Source organism: Labeo rohita, chromosome 10 (genome assembly GCF_022985175.1).
Source record: "Labeo rohita strain BAU-BD-2019 chromosome 10, IGBB_LRoh.1.0, whole genome shotgun sequence".
Taxonomy (NCBI): domain Eukaryota; kingdom Metazoa; phylum Chordata; class Actinopteri; order Cypriniformes; family Cyprinidae; genus Labeo; species Labeo rohita.
This window is the reverse complement of record NC_066878.1, coordinates 2,449,766-2,469,882: the sequence shown is the minus strand read 5'-3', so window position 1 is coordinate 2,469,882 and position 20,117 is coordinate 2,449,766. Positions and strand designations below refer to the sequence as shown.

The 20,117-nt window shown below is 35.4% G+C and overlaps 1 long non-coding RNA gene across 1 annotated transcript in view; it reads left to right on the top strand.

Moving 5' to 3' along the window:
* LOC127172118 (uncharacterized) overlaps positions 1-18,766 on the top strand; it is a 45,509-nt gene extending 26,743 nt beyond the window's left edge. The window contains exons 3-4 of the long non-coding RNA XR_007828591.1: positions 18,206-18,342; positions 18,507-18,766. This is a non-coding gene — a long non-coding RNA (uncharacterized LOC127172118). The remainder of the gene's footprint in view (positions 1-18,205; positions 18,343-18,506) is intronic.
* The last annotated feature ends 1,351 nt before the right edge of the window (positions 18,767-20,117 follow it).

Genomic DNA, 20,117 nt, shown 5'->3' with positions numbered 1-20,117 from the left:
CCCTTTGACAAGATCACATTCAGCAGAGTGAGAGATTTTACACTTCTTGGCCGGCGGTCCAGCGAAAAGACGGGATCTCTTTCAGTGTTATTACATGAAGGAACAGTGTTCGAAGGCCCTTTCTCTCCTTGCCTCGCTGACTCGTTTGATTTCTTTTCGGAGATGATGGAAAACGTCAGAGCCACAGGGTTTGCGGCTCAGACCACATAACCGCAGATCTTTTTCACGATTCATGCCTGCAGATAGGATATTGTTCTGTTAATTACGTAGGTGAGATAAAAAAAAAAACTGTGAGTGTTTTCCTCGGATCACATGAGCTCCTGCAAAATAACAGCTGATGAAATTGGACTAATCTTTAGGAAAGAGTGAGATAAGGCAGTTTGGCAGTCACTGCATAGCTGACGCAACACTTTTTTTCCCCCCCTCTTTAAGTTGAAAGACACTGTGTGTGTCGAATGAATGGGCAAACACACTCAAGATTTACCTTACCTGGTTTACCTTACAATGAAGATTTCTGTCATCATTTGCTCACCATCAGGTCACTTGAAAATAATTGCAGTTTATTTATTTAAAGAGATAGTTCACCCAAAAATAAAATATTTAATTAATTACTCAGTAATTATAATGATATTAATATCAGTGTCTTATTGAAAACATATTTAATTTTAATAATTCAGTACTTGCCAAACACAAGCTACTTACTTTTTAAAACTCTTTATTGTTTGTCGACTCTGTTATGGACAAATTAGGCAATGTGTAGAAATAACAATAAATCATAACAGGAAAAATCCTTCTTGTTTCGTTAGACAAACAATCCTTACATTCCAACACTTAAAACTGAGATAATATTTCACCTATGCATACCTTAAAAATTAAAAAAAATACCTATGTCTTCATAGAACCATCCACTTGAACCAAATATTTCTCATTTAAAAATGTATTATACACAATATCCAGTAAAAATTTTTTTGAAATATTATAAAGGTGCAGAAATAAATCAATAATGTGTATGAGATTTTAAACAACGTTATTGTTTTTTGTAAAAATAGTTCATTTTAAGTAACAGAATTGTCCGGTGGGCTGTCAATTCTGTTACCATAACTTCTGTTTTCCTTTTGATGTTGTGGTAGCAATTGTTAATTCTTGGTGTAAGAACTTTTTAGATTGAATTATTTTCTCAGAGAGAGCATATAGACTTTTCAGTGCTTCAGATCTTATCAGTGAGGCAAAGTGACAATTTCTTGTATCTTGCATAGTTGTGGGTGATAATTCCACTAATTTAAAGGCAAAGTATGGTACGGTAACAGAGTGGACGCAAGATTTATGGATTGTTATAATTAATATTAAAAATGTTGTATGTGTGTTTTGTATTTAAATATTGTATTTTTAAAACTGAAAAAGTACTTCTAAGATCAGAGTCTGTTGAATTGTGCACATAGTGATTTATTTTTTTTTCTGTTTTTATATATATATATATTTATCAGGGATGTGATTTTTCCGGATTAATCCGGAATTCCGGATTTTTCGACCTGAAAATGTGACCTATGTGAATCATGCAGATCTGTAAAAAAAAAAAAAAAAAAAAAAAAAAAAAAAAAAGGGGGTGGGGGGCATCTCACAGCCGTCACCATTGTAACCCGGGACGGAACCACAATCGCCGTCCCCAACGTATTTGCGACCGTTCGCAAATGGCGGATGGCGAAGTATGATTGGTCAGATCACCTGTCAATCAAGCAGTGTAAGTTACCTCAGTCGCTCTCGCGCTACAGTGGTATCGTGACAAGAACATCGCCGGATCGGATGATCTGGGTATGTATTATTGCTTGTGTCTATATATAACCTATAAGTTACTAATTTGACTTTGTTGTCGATTGATTAGATGATCGATTTTGAGTGATTTTCCACTATGGCAGGATGTTTAAGCTGCATTAACTTACTTGTATTTGCTAGCTATTAGCGATGCTCATTTCGGTTAATTTTCCCAACCGACAACCGCAAATCATTATCCGATTATTAACCGTTAACTGATAAGATGGTAAGTTAACACTTTTCAATAAGGTTCATTCAGCGCTGCTGCTCCCACCACGCGCATCACGCACTGTGCGTAGGGTACCGAGGGCTGAGGGGGCACCAAAAAATAGTCTAATGAAAAATCAATAATTATATTTTAATTATTATATTAAATATATAGCTCACTGAATCTGATGGCCGCAAATAGTTTCTCCCGGAATCTAGAGCGAGGGAGTGAGTGCGCCCGCGAGACAGAGACTGTGCTCCAAACCGCGTAGCGCGTGCATGACAGAGGGAGAGAGAGCAAGAGACCGCGCGTGTGTGCCTCATGAAGCACATGTAAGACAAACTCTACATTATCCCGCTTATTACATGGCTACCTACAAAATAAATCAATAATTTGACACAAAATATTGATTTTAAAAGGAGTTTATTGATTTAAAAACGATTTATATTGCTTCCGCTAAAGAAAATAGTCCGTCTCACTTCTCGTACTCAAGTAGAAGTACAGATACTTGCAGGCATGTGATTGTAAATGTAAAACAAAAATAAGTTAGTACTTAGTACTTCTACTTAGTACTTAGTACTTCTACTTAGGGTCTTAGTACACTTTCCTGCTTTTTTGTCCTTAGCCAATCACATGCCTGATTTATATATATATATATATATATATATATATATATATATATATATATATATATATATATGAAAAAAAGACATGCACATCACATGAGTGGTGCTGTTGCATACATCAGATTCAAGGTCTTGCAGTGAAAAAGTATGTCTTAAAAGAGCAAAAATAGATCACCTCATATTTTATTGTTTTGCAGATCATTAGTCTGAATAAAAACCAGCACTCTGGCTTCTCTTGAAGCAGAAGAATTGAGAAGAAAAAAATATTCAGGAGACAGAGATTAAAAAAATATGCTCTTTTTCAGTCTATTGAAGCGTGAGGGTAATGCCACAGGGAGGGACACTCCAGTCATTTAGCCGAAACACAAGAGAGACCTGGGCTTCGGTCCAACCTAAAGTCTATGAGAGAGATTCAACTAATTCAGGGTCTAGAACCAGACACCGGTGAAGTATTAAAAGCTTATCCGGTGGTGTGATGGGCAGTGTGAACTTTGCTGGGACATTCATCTGAAACACACATCTGATGGTTTGTAGCTGGTCTAGAGTCTAGACCACCTGCACTTCTGGCTGGTGGACTGTTTTATTTATTTTTTTCAGTTGGTAGACCATCTTGAATCTGCAGCAGACCACCAGCTACCAGCTTTCCAAACCCAGCTTGACCACTTTAATCTGGTTTGACCTAGTTTTCCCACAGGGAACAGCAGGAGAGCAATGGGCTGTAGAAATGTGTTAGTCTAGCTCTTTCAAGGAGGTGTTTCATTAACAAACACGCTGCTGTACGTGACGCTGAGCTGTTTTTAAACATTCACAGCCGAGAGAATAAACCCAGAAGGCAGTTGGTAGATATAGTGCAGCCGAATTATCTTGTTCTTTCCACAGCTGCTGTGTGTCACAGTGTCATAGACTGTCTGCTCATCTCTAACCTTTCTATCTGTCACCATGTGTGCTACAGAGATATAGGACACATATTAAAACACTTAATTTGGTAATTTATAAAATTATTTTTGTAAGTCAATGTTGAAGGTAATGTTACAAGTAATAAATGGAAGTAACAAGTTGACCATATTCACCATATTGACAATATTTGTGTAAATGTTTGTTTAAAATTTTTAATGTAAAATTACTTTACATTTATCATTTAAAAAAATTTAAATGTATCATTTTAAGCTTAAATTACATTAATTATTGTAATGTTTTTTTTCTTCATTATAAAATTATACATTTTAATAATTGAATATTAATGTTTATCATACATACATACTGTACATATATAGAATTTATACACTACCAGTCAAAAGTTTTTGGACAGTAAGATTTTTAGTGTTTTAACGAAGTCTGTTCTGCTCACCAAGCCTGCACTTATGTGATCCAAAATACAGCAGAACAGTAATATTGTGGAGTATTTTTACCATTTAAAATAACTGCTTTCTATTTGAATACATTTAAAGATGTGATTTAAAATTGCTACATTTTCAGCATCATTATGCCAGTCTTCAGTGTCACATGGTCTTTCAGAAATCATTCTAATATGCTGATTTACTGTTCAAGAAACATTATTTTTATGATGATGATGATGATGATGATGATGATGATTATTATTATTATTATTATCAATATTTAAAACAGTTTTTTTAGGATTATTTGATGTATAGAAAGATCCAAAGATCAGTATTTATCAAAAGCTTTTGTAACAAAATACACTGTACCATTCAAAAGCTTGGAGTCAGTATAATATTTTGTGTGTGTGTGTGCCTGGTATTTATCACGTTATTGGTACCACATGTCACATTTTTTAGGTCCCCATGAGGAAACAGGGTTATAAATCATTCAGAATGATTTTTTTTTTTTTTGAGAAAGTAAAAGTGTGTGGCCCTGTGAGGGCTAGGTTTAGGTGTAGGGCGATAGAAAATACAGTATGTACAGTATAAAAACCATTACACCTATGGAATGTCCCCATAAAACATGGAAACACAACGTGTGTGTGAAAGGAATTATATAAATTAATACATATTTATTTAGCAAGCATGCTTTAAATCAGTGGTTCTCAACCTTTTTTGGGCCAGCGGGTCATTCCAGCTGGAATCATCAAATTTTGGAAAAGTTCCCCACCTGACCTCCTCAGATTTGTCTGAAAAAAATCCATGTGATGGGTAATATGCCCAATAGATCATATACAAAATTTCCAATAGATCCAATAGATCACAAACAAAAGTTTGTTTTTTACCCCGTTTTGGCATCACAGTCTGAGTGACCATGTTCAGACTGAAATATCTCCAGAACTAGTTGTGCCAGGTCCATGAAATTTTCTGGGCTAAGAGTCCTAGTCCAGAACTGCATGAATTACAACTCACAGCATTGTTACTGAATTTACACCTGAATGCTGGCCCTCTACTTTTTTTGAAACTATTACTTTAAGGGTTTTCAGATGTCCATAGAAACCTCAATTTTCCTTGTATAAGCATCAAACTTGGTAAATGGTCTGATATGTACCATGTCTTTCACATCCTTTGATATCAGACAATAGAGTCTGATGGATGTTGAGATATTAAGGTCCAAAAATGGAAAAAAAACTCATTTACACCAATGTTCAGAGCAATATTTCCAATGAATGACAATAGGTGTGAACATAAAACTTGTTTTTTTGAAAGAGCATATTGTTATTGATAAAATATAAAAAAATTGGGATGGGGTTTTGCCTCATTTTTCTGTAATGATTTTTTTTTAAAACTCAGAGTTTCGTCACTGATCCTATTGTTCACTTTTGCTGTTCAACTTGGTATGGGCATTTCAGCAGAATTTATTAATGTTCCACTTATACAAAAAATACAAATACAAATGAAAATGGTGTATTATTCACTGGATTGGGTGGAACATCAAGATTAGGTACTTATGTTGCATTCTGTTGAATGTCGGTAGTCGGTGAATCCGAGTTAGTTCTCCCGATGTCCGCCGTAAATGTGTTCCATTGTAACAGTTGGCAAAAATATGGATGCCTATGAATAATTCCAACCGACTCGGTCTGCACTGAACTGGCCCAATGTGTGTTTCGGAACCCCAACTTAAGTGGTCGTTCCATTGCACTTTCCCGAGGTGGAGGTCGGATTTCCCCGAGTCCCGAGCACAATGGAATGCTGCATTATAGCATTAATTTAGGCATATGAGTTCAAAATAGCTGGTACTACAGTAGTTGTGAATGTCACACAACGATTTTTTCTTAAATTATTACAGAGAAATGAGGCAAAACCCCATCCCATTTTTTTTTATATTTTATCAATAAGAACATGCTCTTTCAAAAAAAAAAAAGTTTCATGTTCACATCTGGTGTCATTCATGGGAAATATTGCTCTGAACATTGGTGTAAATTAGTTTTTTTTTAATTTTTGGACCTTAATGTCTCAACATCCATAAGACTCTATTATCTGATGTCAAAGGATGTGAAAGACATGGTACATATCAGACCATTTACCAGGTTTGATGCATATACATTGAAAATTGAGGTTTCTATGGACATCTGAAAACCCTTAAAGTAATAGTTTCAAAGAAAAGTAGAGGGCCAGCATTCAGATGTAAATTCAGTAACAATGCTGTGAGTTGTAATTCATGCAGTTCTGGACTAAGACTCTTAGCCCAGTAAAATTTCGTGGACCTGGCACAAATAGTTGTGGAGATATTTTAGTCTGAACATGGTTACTCAGACAGTGATGCCAAAACGGGGTGAAAAACAAACTTTTTTTTTACAGATTTTTTGTAAAGTATGCACAGTAGAGATCTGAAATTTTGTATATGATCTATTGGGCATATTACCCATCACATAGATTTTTTTCAGACAAATCTGAGGGGGTCAGGTGGGGACCATTTGGTGATTCCAGCTGGAATGACCCCAGCGCCCCCCCTACCCATTATCCAGGTGCCTCACCACCCCCCATCAAATAATTCGTAGTCTAATTGTCCTCACTGAATATTAAAGTTGATTATTATTATTTTGTGTTTATAATAAGGACTGTTATTATATTTACAGTAATTCAAATGTATGGGATCATTATGATTTTTAGGAAATTACTTTATTTCAAGGATGCATTGAATTAATCAAAAAAGACAGTGAAGTACTTTTAGAGTAAATTATTTTAAAATAAGTGTAATAACATTCATTTACAGAGTTTTTAAGCTTGTTGGTGGTTTTCATTGCTACAGTTTCAGTGTTGTTGAGATGTGGATATATCTTGTTGCCCCAAATTTAAAAAGACTAAATAAAAATGAGACAGTGGACATTGTTATTTTGGTGAGTAAATACCACATTTACTCATGCTTTACTTTACTTTATATTTACTACTTTACTATATTTCATAGATTTTGTGAGAATATTTCAAAGTTTACTTTAAAAAAAACTAAGTACAACCCTAATTCTAGAAAAGTTGGGACATTTTGTAAAATGATAAAATATGTAATTTGTTTATTCTATTTAACTTTTATTTAATTGACAAAAGTACAAAGAAAAGATTTCCAAAGTTTTCACTGACCAACTTAAATGTATTTTGTAAAAATAAACATATTTATTTATAAAATATTTATTTATTTACTTGAAGTATGCATCCCACTCCAAAAACGTTGGGACAGAGGCAAAATAAAAGTGAAAAGGTTATAGAATAACCAAATAAACTGCTTTGAAACCGCAAGCAGGTGAATTGGTAATAGGTGAGGGAATCATGTTTGGCTATAAATGGAGCTTCTCAGTCTTCGCAAGCAAAGCTGGATCATGGCTCATAATTTGTTTGTATTAACAAAATAAAACTAAGTTGGCCAGTGAAAACAATGGATTTGTTATAGTCAATTAAATTTCAAATCTTGCTTTTTTTGTCAGTGTGTTGTGCCAGCTATAATAATAATAAGAAATGTTTCTTAAGCAACAGTCAGCATCATTTCTGAAAGATCATGTGACACTGAAAGCTGTAGTAATATACAGTAATATACTGTAGCTTAGCATAAGAAGAGAACACATTTTAAAATATATTCAAATATTTTTTTTTTTAAATGGTAGATTTACTGTTTTTAATGTAGGCTGTTTTTTTAAACAAACAAATGCAACCTTTTTTATGAACCCATTAACAAATCATACTGACCTTTTTTAATGCTAGTGTATATTATAGGCTATATTTTATTTATAATATATAGGCCCGTTTTGAAAGCATGTATCTTAACCCTTAAAACAGCTCATACATAATATTATTTTTTTTTAATGTCATTAAATGGCACATGACATTTTTGATTTATAATTTGAAGTGTCATTATCATCAGTTTGAATAAACTCCTTAGAAATGTGGTATTCAAACCAACTCCAGCCAATCAGCAAACAAAAAGTATTAATATTAATTTTTCTAAACAAGAAAAAACATCTCTTGCTTTATCGTGTATAAATGCTTGCTATTGTTTTGACACAGCAGCTGCGCTACAGAAAGTCAAGCAAACACTAAAGTACTAAAGTCGTTGCTAAGGAAATGATACACAGTCAAGTCTAGGAGCAGGAGTACTGGTGTAAACTAGCAGCGAACACCACTACTACACTGGCCGCGAACAGCGCGACACGTTGTGTTAAAGCACATAGATCCCGTTATAATCTGTCGTTCAGTAACAACTGAGCGCGAGCGCTACAGTATTCTATTAGAAAGCAGTTATTTTAAATAGTATAGTATAAATAAATGCAGGCTTTGGAGAACAGAAGAGACTTTCTTAAAAAAATTAAAAATCTTTCGACTGGTAGTGTATATGGGATGTTTCAATTAGGGTAATGCTAATTAGTTTGCTGTTGTTGTTACCAGATATTTTTCTGTTAGTTTTGTTACTCTTTTTAGTTGCTGCTTGGAAGTATGCTGTCATATTTAATGTATGCAAGGCTAGGATTGTTGTCTTCAGACAATTAAATCGGCACTTTCATAATCACCTCTGACCGAACAGGGGAATACTGTTTTTCATGGCTGGAATTAATTAAATTCGCACCATGGGACAGGATGACACAGTTTGATAATATATTTTGAGTGATATGGGCCATTGACTGCCTTTCCATCGCTCAGGAACAATAATGAGGCAGGCAATAATAATAATAATAAAAGAAGAAAAAAAGGCCAGAAATATCTGTGGATCCATTCACGGCGCAGATTGTTTGTGGGTATTAAATTGTGCGTACATCTCTGAAAGCCACTGGAAAAGGAGCCCATTGTCGAAATGTTTCTTAGCAAATTGCTGTCACTGCCATTGTGGCTGCTTTGATAGATTCTGTGTTTTTGAAACGAGGCAGAACAGTAAAGCACCGATTCATCTGGCTTGGTCAGCTGTCCACTGCAGGGATTTCATTCTGGACGTCTGAAATGTTGATTGTTTTTGGCACATGTAGCCAAGGTGACAGCTCCAACAAAAAACTTGTATCATTTTATCAAGGGTTTTATTTATTTGCTCCTTTAAGGCATGAAAAAGGGTCTTTCAGAGAGCGGCTGCAACGGGCGGCTTTGAGCTTTGCTGATGCTGCATATTCAAACATGCAGAACTCCCCAGCTATTTTCTTCCCTCAAATAAAGAATTAAAATAAGCTCCTTTAAAGGCTGATTTGAGATATCAGCACTCCCACGGCATTCCCCGGCTCAATGCCTTTCCTGTGGTTTATGTATGAAGGTTGAATAGAGGACACAAAACTGCACGGGAGTCACTGTGTGTGTGAGATCTGAAGAACAGAAAGGAAAGCTTTAGAAATGGGCACAACACAATCTTGCTAATTAATGAGATTGGCTAGTTCATGTTGATATATATGTCATCTTAATATGCTACGGTTTGGCAGCAGTTTTGTAAACATTTAACACCTCAGATATGTTTAGGAAAATTACTAAATGTGAGGTTGTGTTTTTATCTTTAGTAGCTTGTTCATTTGTTGAATATCTGTTTGTCAAACGGTTGCATGTTCTTGTATTCAGCCTGCAATACTTTTGTTTTAGTTGTCTTAAAAAACAAAGGTTATTTATGAGCATTTATGGTAGGGCTGCACGATTCCGGCAAAAAATCATAATTGTTGATTATTCCCTTGAAATTGTAATTGTGATTATTAATTACAATTATCACAATTTACATTGAATGATGTTTTGAATAGCTTTATACCATTGTTTGAAGCAACTGCACGCCACGTTTTTATATATAGTTTCTTGTTTAAATAAAACAAAATGCAAATAAAAAATAAGAATAAATAAAAAATATATATATATTTTTTAAACAATCAGAAAAAAAAACCTTAAGATAACCTGTAGGAAATATGTACACACTTTCTCTCTCACGCGCACACACATATTTTAAGAAAGAAGAATAATATGGATTTTTTTGTTTTTGTTAATTGTGCCTTTGAACGACTACATAATTGTGGCATCTGTAATTGTAATCACGATTAGAAATTTGATTAATTGTGCAGTCGTTTATGGTTCCATGAACAGGGTAGTTACTGACTACATGTAAAACTGGATTTTGAATAAGATTCCAAAAATGAACTGCATGTATTTTAAAATACTCATAATCAGACTACAGTTACTTTTTATTGGTTGCATGATTACATATTTAGACAATAGCAGTAAATATTTCATAGTCTTCCAGTTTTGTGGACATCACACAAAAAACAGTCATTATTCAGGTGGCGACACTGAAAATCATTTCAGGTTTAAGAAGCATTTCAACACTGCATCAACTACTGATGAACACATGAATTACCATTTGAATTATCACTCAGTAGTTTATTATGTCTTTGGAAGGCATTTGTCTTTTTAAACATATTAAAATTCACAAATTCATATTATTTCTCATTTACATGAAATGCATGCATTCCCAAACTTTTTTGTCATTATGCATAACACTTGCATATTCACAATGTTGTGTGATTATACCCTAAAAAACAATGTTTGTTTCATTTTAGTAGTAGTAGTAGTAATAGTAGTAATATATTTCTGGCACAATGTCATAGGGCTCTCATTTTTTATTTTTTAAGTAATTATCGATGTGGTACAAGATTATCCTATTCAAACGAGTTAGGTCAAAAAGTAGTCTGATTATATTACCTAAAATGTGTAATGTAATGAATTGCGTTACTAACTACAATCTTTGTCATGTTTTTTTTGGAATCAGTCACAGACTACAATTGACCCAGCAGTTTACCCAGTAATTAATTTACCAAGCTCTGTCCATGAATAACATTACATCCAAGAATCCTTTCCCAATAACAACAGGTTCTTTATAATGGAATAAGGTTCTTTAGATTATTAAAATGTTCTTTACATTTAGAAAAAATTGGTTGGGTTTTAAAGGGGTGGTTGACATCATAAACCCAGATACTTACATAAACCCCGCCCAGGGAACATGCAACAAAGGGGGCGAGGCAAGAAGAGGATAAGTTGTTGCCATGTCATCAAAACTAGCGGTGCGCAAAAAAAATCTATTCATAGTCGCAATTCTGTCTTCTAACGATTCTAATGGATTCACAAGTTTCAAAATCAATGTTGTAAATAGCAGTTTTTAATCTTTTTTTTCTCGCATCCCCTCTGCTCTGTACACGCACTGCATCTCTTTCTTACTTTCTCTCCCTCTCTCTCACACACCCCCGTTCGAGCCCTCCTGCCCTTTTGAGCTCTGACTTTGGTCCGGTCTAGGTGCCCCGGGTTCACGATTTCTGCCAAGGGGGACCTGCAATTGTGCCCTTGTGTTATACACTTTGTGTGTACAGACAGAGAGAGATATTTTCCACATAGCTACAAGAAGCGTTAAATAGGGACGCACATGCAGTTGCCGTGGTAGCGAGCAATATTTGCTAACAAACGCTTCTTACTGTTACAAAATAATTACTTTTCAAATCTGCTACAACAAATCTACAAATCTGCTGTATTAAAGCTTTAATCAGGATAAAACCGTATATTAAAAGCTAGCATAAGCAGCAGCATTTAAAAATTACAGAGTATCTAAAGTTATGATACAACAATAAACAAAAACATACCATTCTGAAACATCCTGTAAGAGCCATGCTTGCACAGGTTCTGCACTATCCTCTTTACTAATATTCTCTGGGTCTCATTCGGGCTCAAACTCGTAAGTAATTTTGACAAACCCATTGTTTACAATACAACCGGAGTGCATGTGAGGGGCGTGACATTTATGAACACGCTCTAGTGGTTTAGCAAATCGCAACACACTGGGCCAGCTAACCAATCTGAGCCCATTGTGTATTTCTGAGGGAGGGGCTTCACAAAACCTGGAAATCATCTGATCGTTTATCAGAGAAGGGACAGAGCAGCGTAGAATAAAGGTAAATTATGTGACAAATTATGCTTTTGACTAAATGACTGCACCCTATAAACACAATCAACCCTAGATAAAACCCAGTCAACCAACTGTTCACTGAAAGGTTCTTCTCTCCCACTATTGGGACCTTTTTTGTTAAATGTACAGTATGTACTAAAGCAATTTTTTGTGGTATCTTTAAGTTAATCCCCATAAGAAATCTGAATTGGGCTTTGGTGAACCCTAATAATAAAGGGTTTCCTTAACACATAGGTCTTCAACCCTGCTCCCGGGGATCCACTGTCCTGCAGGGCTTTGTTCCAACCCTAATCAAACATACCTGAACCAGCTAATCAAGGTCTTCAAGATCACAGGCCAGGTGTGCTGAAGCAGGGTGGAAATAAAATTCGCAGGACAGTGGGTCCCCAGGAACAGGGTTAATTATGCCTTAATGCATACTGAACATTTGAAAATATGTACTTTTACACATCCCTAATGCCACCAAGGACTCATTTGATGTCTCAATAAAATTTCACTCAGCAGAATAAGCATCAGGCTTGCTAAACTAACCTAGGAAGCGTTTATATCATTGGGAGAGCGATATGCGCATCTGCTTCAGGGCTGCTTTGAACTTTCTGCAGTCGGGATGGCGTGATTGATGCTCTCGCAGCTTCCCGTGTGTGTTCCTCAGTTGCGTTTGCTCTGAGGAAACTATTGATTGGGACGAGAGAAATCGTTCAGGCTGATAACAGTAATGAACGAGCTGGAAGCTCGCTTTGGAAGTTCGACACAGCATCGTGTAACGTAAAAGAGATGGAAAGAAAGAAAGATGGAAATGTTTGTGTTTGAGCAGTTTAGTGGATTATTATGGATGCACTGTAGATACAGAAATGCAACTTGCATGTCAGTCAGAATTGGTGATTTTTCTAAAGCTGTAGTGTCGTTTTTGTAGGACTAGTGGCATCAGATTGCAAAAATAATGAGCAAACAGGCCCTCAAACACTGATTTTCTGTGATGATTAAACGGAAACTGTTATATTAACCGATCTGACAACACATGCTCCAGCGAGCGTATAAAGCTTTGGAGAGAGCATAACTTTTTCAAATTAAACCGTTATGAGACCTTAATTATTTCATTGGAATGGGGTCAAGGATGAACTGCAAAAATGTAATTATATTAGATCAGCCAGAACTCAAAGGTTATTTCAGACGTTTGGCAGCACGGCAGAGCTGCTTAGCCAATGAAACGGCTCGTAAACAAACCTGTGTCAACTCAATAAAGATAAAGTGAATCTGGGCAAAAAGAGGATATTAGCGAAGCGCATTTTAGAAGCATCTCATCTCTTGATAACCGTGCCGTGGTTTGGGAGAGGGCAGACATCTTCCCGGAGAACTTCTGCCTTCACTTTTCTCCGCCAGCGCGGCTGTTTTTCCCTCCCAGAAGGTCGTTTGGTTAATGCACATTTTGGTCTTCACAGGCTCTTAACTGCTTTTTAATCAGTGATTATTAGAGATGTGGAAGGCTGTGCAGGCGCCGGAGTCCCCAGACGCAGAAGAGTGCCTGTCAATATGTCATGTCAATTAGCCCACCGCGAGACGGCCCCCTCCATAGCGGATCTACTCCAACACTTACATCCGCCTGCACGAGGAGGGAAATGATCTCATCGCTGGCTGTTCGGAATGACTTATGGCTATTTCTGAAAGATAGTAGTATGCAGTGTGTACACTTTGCACACTACGTCGCTTTTCGGTTTGTGCGGAACATCTGGATGACCCACTATTTGACAAAGCGTGCATTATGCAGCCTGGGTAAATAGTGTATCCTGCAATGTGTTTGACCTGATCTTTCATTCCAACTAGATATGCTAATGCTCATACGTAAGACATTATTCATGATATGCTTGTTTTGGGTGTACATAAACAAACATATCACACCAGATAACAGTACATTTATCAGGTGAAAATGGAAAAAGTTGGCAAAAATATTCAAGCAAATTACAGATGAGAAAACAATTAAATAAACATAATCAAGGAGTATTTTATTTTATTTTATTTTATTTTTTTTTATTGTTTGGTCAGGCTGCCAAAATATATTAATTATTTTAAATTTGTTATTGTTTTATAATTTTTATAAGGATTAATATTTATTCATTTATGCAAGCAATTGGATGCCATATTTTTTCATTCATTCATTCAGGAAATGATTCAGTGAATTCATTCAGTGAATTATTTTAGATATTATTTTAGATATTTAATGTTTTATAACTTATTAATTTTTTAATAAATTAATGCAATTAATGCATGCAATTGGATGCCAAGTTGCCAAAAATATATTTTATTCATTCATTCATTCATTAAAACTATTGGATGCCATGCTGCCAAAAATATCTGAATTATTTTAGATTTATATTGTTTTATAATTTATAGAGTTATGTATGTATTTATTTATGGATTGGATTGGATGCCAGACTGCCAAAATGTATTAATTAATTAATTCATTCATTCATTCATTGCACAATCAAATAATTGCACATATAGTATGCAATTTATTTATTTAGTTTATTTATTTTGTTGGGTGTGTGCTAAACTGATAAAAATGGTGGAGAAACTAATTGCACTCAGAAATTGCTAGTAAATTTTACAAATAGTTACTAAGAAATGACAAGTAACACTGACTTAAGCATGAACTTTTAAAGTAAAAATTTTACCTTTTTACCTTTTAATTTAGAAGATGCTTGTAAATCACAAATACTGTAGATCACAAGTAAAAGACGTTATTAAACATCACATTTTGAAGACTGAAATAGTATTTTCTTGTAAAACTCCAATAATCTTATAATCATGAAATACGTGAAACAACTATGCTAAAGCAATCTGCAAACACTCGCAATCTACTTTAGTAGAGTTTGTTTGTATCTGTGAGTGCTGAGGACGTGTCTCTGTGCACTTTGAGTGCTTATTTACCTTAATGTATTCTAAACATAGACCTGACACACTCACCCTTATCAAACATATCTTTAATTGCCAATTAAGCCAGAGCTTCAGACTGATGCTTAATTACTGTTAACGAGAGCCGAGTTGCCGCGAGGTCTGCTCGCCTCCCACACACCTTTATGGCGGGAAATGCTCGTAAACACACCGCGGCCGCAGCTGATCCCACTGTAAAGAGCATCATGAATATTCATGGGGAATTGGACACGCCTCTAAAGACGAGCTCCTGGCGGGCTGCCGCTGCATGAACCTCCTCTGTGTATACGCGGTTAGCGTCCTGCTAGTTTATGTGTCGTTGAGTGCAAACCACAGGAGCAGGACCACGCTGAGCTGACAGAAAACCCCTCTCGTGACACACTTATGACACCTGCATATGCAAATCTCAGCACCGCAGGCCTGCCGAGACCATCTCACCATGAGAAAAATAGAAAGCGAACACTGAAACAGAAGAGATGTATATCAACTATATAGGGGATTCTAGAATATAGGCATGATTATTAATGTATTGATTAAAAACACAGCAGTTCATTCATGTAGAATTGTTTTTCACGGAATATGGTGTGTGTGTATACTCATAAATTACATTATGTGGTGCGAAAGTCTTTCGATTTTTGGTTACGGGCGTATTTTTGCGTCTTACAAACACAATCAATAAAAAGCAGATTAGCGTTTTTTGCTGACTGGGTGTCATTTGAAGAAAAGCTGGATGGGAAGCATTGGTAAACATGACAGCAAAACAATATTTAGCTTTTAATGAAGGCAGGCTGTTTGTTTTCTCATATATTGGAGATTAAATCTCATCAACCCCCTTTGCGGTTTGAATTATATTATTAGAGCGTACAGTAATAGAGAGCTGGTGGCGGGATGGATGATCTTTATCTCTGACAGAATCATATATTTGACCTGTCATCTCGTCTAAATGAATGATTCTATAGGCTTGCTTGCGCCACATCTGTAGTTAATAGTGTTCAGCTATTTTGGTGAACTCCAAAAAGATGAAACTTTAATAAGGCGCGTTTGACAGCATATATATGAGAACCATGTATTTTTATCTATCGATCAGAGGAAATATTTCTGAAACTAATAAAGATATGTGTGGCATTAGGTTTTATACCTCTGCGGATTATTCGCCGGGAGTTATTGTTCGGCTTAAGCAAAATGTGAGTTTCTATTATACTACAGCGGCTAAGCACAGCTAAAGCCTTAATATCCATTTATGAAGATATTCATTTCACATTCAGCAAAATTCATGAGGTAGAAAATGTTATTATAGAGCCATGAAAGCCAAAATGAGCCAATTGAGAAAGTAAGTTTGCATGTGGGTTCGAGTATATGAGCGTCTCTTTCTTTGCAATCAAATGTCGCTGAACAAAAGAAATCATGGTCATATTATACCTTATAATTTATTTATTTTATTGAAGTAGTTGTGTTATTTTATTTTTGTCCACTTTATATCCTCTTGTATTTTAAAGGGTTTTTTTGTGGATTTGTTTTATGAACATTGTATCTCATTTTACACAAAAATGACATCTTAGGGCGGGACGGATGTTCTTGAATTGAGGATTACAGTATTTTTACTTTTTATTTATTTATTTATGATTTTACGAAGATATAGGAGAACATTGCAGTGTTGTCGGGTACCTAGCTTGCATTGTGCCTGGTGTTGGAATGACCTAAATTTACGCTCTACGCGCTGTGAAATGGGCAAGTTATCAGAAACTGCTTTGAAAGGAGTGTTGGTGGTGATGTATTGGTTGTAAAATTGTTATTTTTTGCATGTTTATTTTAGTGGGCTCACCCTGTTATAACTGAGTAGTCCAGTAATAGTAGCACTGTTTAAGTGTCATTGTTATATTAAACGTGTGAATGTGTGCTGCTCTCTGTTGCTGCTCTGGTATGAGTGATGTTTATAAAGAAGACTTTGATGAATCAAGAGGCTTTAGTGACATTGGAGTATAATTTGTCACTTGAGTCCTTAAGTTCCGACTAGGGTTGCAAGATTCTGGGAATTTTCAAGCCTGGAAACATTCCAAATGAATTAATGGGAACATATGGGAAATAAACTGGGAATTTGCAGGAACAGGGAACTTGAATGTATTTGAAAAAAAAATCAGCATAATTTTGGTTAAAATAACCAGATTTAATGCAGTTTCAGTTGAATTTCTACCCTGCGCATTCCTCAATCGTAAGCACACTACTGCAGGGATAATTTCTTGAATCCTGAACACAAAATAATGTCTTAAAAAAAACACAAACATTGTAACGTGTTGGACACATTACTATTTTTAATGTTTTTGAATGAAGTATCTTATTTTCATGTAGCCTGTATTTATTTGATCAAAAATACAGAACAAAGTAATACTTTGAAGTATTTTTACAATTTATTACAGCTTTAAAATATAATGTAGGCTGAATTTTCAGCATCATTACTCTAGTCTTCGGTGTCTGAAATCATTCTAAAATAATTTTTATAATAATATATATTTTTTTGTAAACTTTTGTTTGGGATTCTTTGATAAATAAAAAGTTAAAAAAGAACAGAATTTATTTAAAATACTTTTTTTTTGTAATAATACACTACCATTTAAAAGCTCTGAGTCAGTCATTTTTTTCCTTCTTTTTTGAAATAAATAAATTATATATATATATATATATATATTAGCAAGGATGATTAAATTGCTAAAAAGTGATGGTAAAGACATATTAGAAAATATTTCTATTTTGAATCCAAAAAAAAAAAAATTGAAAATTTAATTTAAAATTTGTATTACTTTACATGTATGTCAGGTCATTACCAAACAATATGTTTATTTATGTTTGTATATGGTACGTTTTTATAAACTTCCAGTTAATTCCCATAAATTCCTGTTAAGTTTACAGCTTGGAATACTTCCAAAATTCACCAGATTAAGTTTCCATGGAAAGCTTCCCCCCCCCTTTGCAAACCTAGTTCCAACAAATGCCAAATTATGCACTGGGTTGAACATTTTCCCTCATGCTTTGTTTTATTCCATTTTAAATTTTATATATATTTATAGATTTATATTTATACAGTGCTGGAAAATGTTTGTTTGTTTTTTTTGCCATTTTGCTATTCTTTTTGTAGGTCATTTGATGTCTTCCTACGGTTGCATTTACTGGTCACATATTCATATGTTCTATCCCATCATTTCCAGATAGATAGATAGATATAGGTGCATGCCATTCACTTTCTGTCATTTTGATTGATACTCAGTAACAATTCACAGCATATGTTGACCTTATAATTTTCACATTGTAGGTCTGCATTGACTTGGACTTGAACAAAACAGGCTACAATCTAAGTGACCAGAAAACCATATGCTCAGGAAAGCACTGAACCAGCTAAACACTGAAAAGAGCAAGCCAAACAGTCATGGACCAGCTCACAGACAGAAGGTCAGTGACTTACTCCATCAATAATGAAAGTGTGTGTGTGCTGACTAATTATTGATCAGCATCATGTTTATATCAGAAAATAAGGCTGAACATCTGCAGCCTGTTTGGGAACCTTGACAGATCTAAGCACCAGGGAAATGTTTTTTTTTTTTTGTATTTTTCAGCCATGACAAGCTGTCTGTAGTAGATGGAAAACCTGCTGGTAATGGCAGCACAAAGACAGAGATCTCGTTGAGACAAGGACGAGGCGGGCGTGACGGAGACACAGGCCACTCGGTGAGTTAAGACAGCTGGACAGGCCCGGTGACGTCCTCTTATGAGTCAGACCTGATGGGACAAATGTGGCCAAATATAGTTCCAGGTCTGAAACACAGGGTCTTTCAAAGTTTGAGAATTATTTATTAAAGAAAAAGAAGAAATCCTTAAAAATGGTTCATGGTTTCCACAAAAATATCAAGCAGCACAAGTAATATATCGGCATATCAGTGTGATTTCTGAAGGATCATGTGACACAGAAGACTGGAGTAATGATGGTGAAAATTTAGCTTGAATCAGAGTTATAAAAAAAAAAAAAACAGTTATTTTAAATTCAATTATTTTATTGTTTTCTGTCAAATAAATGCAGCTTTGGTGCGTGTAAGAGACAAAAGCATAAAATAAATAAATAAATACAATCTTACTGACCCAAACTTTTGAATGGTACTGTATAACACCTTACTTGTATGGTACAAACACTGTTGTATTTTATTTGTTTCAGAATCCTCTTTAAAGCATAAAATTGGCTTAATTTTTTTTTTTTTTTTTTTTTTTTTGTTGTCTTTCCTGTCACAGCTCAGTATAGTCACTAGTGGAGATCCTGGGACTGTGCAGACTCTTGCGGTACTTTCAGCCAGTCGGCTTTGTCAGGGATCCAATGTCAGCTGAGCAACTGCGAGATGAATGTACATAGGGCTGGGTGATAATTCGATAACGATAATTTTCGCTATATAATTTTCCTCAACAAAACGATATGAAGAGTTCAATAAATGTTCGATATAATTTTTATGTGCCAAAAGCGGAACGAAATAGCACGACTCATTTGAATCGTGCCACATGGACCGTTTATCCGCTCAAACCAAAGTTTAAACTGCTGCGCTGCGCGAGCTCACTAGACAAGATGCATTAATTATCTAGATGCGGCATGGACGCGCCTGGAAAACCGAGCGTGTCGCTTCCGTAATTAGGGTTGGGTACCGAAACCCGGTGCCATATTGGCACCCATGTGACCGGTATGTACCGGACCGAATCAGAACGCGAATTTCGGTGCCTCATTTCGGTGCCACTTAAATGCCTGAACTGTTGATTGAAATATTTGTCTTCTGGTGCTATGACACGGATGTAGAAGCATTGATTCATCAACATGCATGATCGCTAGTTAAATTTAAATACTGCATTCATGGGGTGTCAGAATGATCAGAAAATGTATTTACTGAATGAGAAAACTCACATGAACGTCGGAAAGCTTTGATGATAGAAATCCAAGACATCTTTGTAGTTACTATCCGTTTTCACATTTCGAATTAAAAGCACAAATCGTCCGGAAATGAGACCATCCGAGAAGCGCGTGAATGCTGCAACTATCGTTACGCTTGCTCTGACTGCAGCAGGTGGTTTGCCGTTAGCTTAGCTAGCTACATTAAACGCGTCTAACTTAAAATGCCAAAAACTAAACATTCTAAAGTGTGGCTATATTTCACGAGAAATGATTCAGACACTGCCACGTGCAGCAAATGTTT